The sequence below is a fragment of the Grammomys surdaster genome, unplaced genomic scaffold (genome assembly GCF_004785775.1).
Source record: "Grammomys surdaster isolate TR1022 unplaced genomic scaffold, NIH_TR_1.0 1087, whole genome shotgun sequence".
Classification (NCBI taxonomy): domain Eukaryota; kingdom Metazoa; phylum Chordata; class Mammalia; order Rodentia; family Muridae; genus Grammomys; species Grammomys surdaster.
This window is the reverse complement of record NW_021605506.1, coordinates 1,208,085-1,209,280: the sequence shown is the minus strand read 5'-3', so window position 1 is coordinate 1,209,280 and position 1,196 is coordinate 1,208,085.

The following is a 1,196-nucleotide window of genomic DNA, read 5'->3' as shown; positions in this document are numbered from 1 at the left end:
GAGAAAGAGGAACACTAATCCATTGTTTGTGGAATTGCAAGTTGGTACAAGCACTATGGGAATCAGTCTGGTGGTTCTTTAGAAAATTGGACATAGTAATTCTTGAGGACCCAGCTATACCACTTCTGGGCATATACCCAAATGATGCTCCAACATATAACAAGAACACATGCTCCACTATGTTGCTAGCTGGCTTATTTATAATAGCCAGAAGCTTGAAAGAACCCAGATGTCCTTAAACAGAGGAGTGGATACAGAAAACGTGGTACATTTAAACAATGGAGTACTATCCAATTATTTAAAATAATGAATTCCTGAAATTCTAAGGCAAATGGACAGAACTAAGAAAATATCATCCTGAGTGAGGTAACCCAGTCACAAAAGAACACACATGGTATGTACTCACTGATAAGTGGATATTAGCCCAAAAGGTCAGAATACTCTAGATATAATTCACAGACTACATGAAGCTCAAGAAGAAAGAAGACCAAAGTGTGGATGAATGCTTCAGTCTTTCTTAGAAGAGGGAACTAAATACTCACAGTAGGAAATTCTGAGACAAACTTTGTAGCAGAGACTGAAGGAAAGACCATCTAGAGATTGCCCCACCTAGGCATACATCCTTTATATAGACATCAAACACAGACACTATTGTGGATGCCAAGAAATGCTTGCTGACAGGAGCCTGATATAACTGTCTCATAAGTGGTTCTGCCCGAGCCTGGCAAATACAGAAGCAGATATTAACAGCCAGTCATTGGATTGAGCCCAGGTTCACCAGTGGACTAGTTAGAGAAAGAACTGAAAGGGCTGAAGGGGTTTGCAACCCATAGGAAGTGCAGCAATATCAACTAACCAGAACCCCCAGAGCTCCCAGGATAGAAACCACCAATCAAAGAATATGAATGGAGGAAACCATGCCTTCAGCTCCATGTGTAGCAGATAGTGGCCTTGTTGGACATCAATGGGAGGAGAGGCCCTTGGTCCTGTGAAGAGTCAATGCCCCGTGTAGGGGAATGCCAGGCAGTGAGGTCAGAGTAGGTGGGTAGGTAGGGGAGCACACTCATAGAAGCAGGGGAGGAGAGAAGGGATACGGGTTTTGTGGAGGGAAAACCAGGAAAGGTGATAACATTTGAAATGTAAACAAAAGAAATGTTCAATTAAGAACAAAAAACAAAACCAGAGCCTAGCTCCAA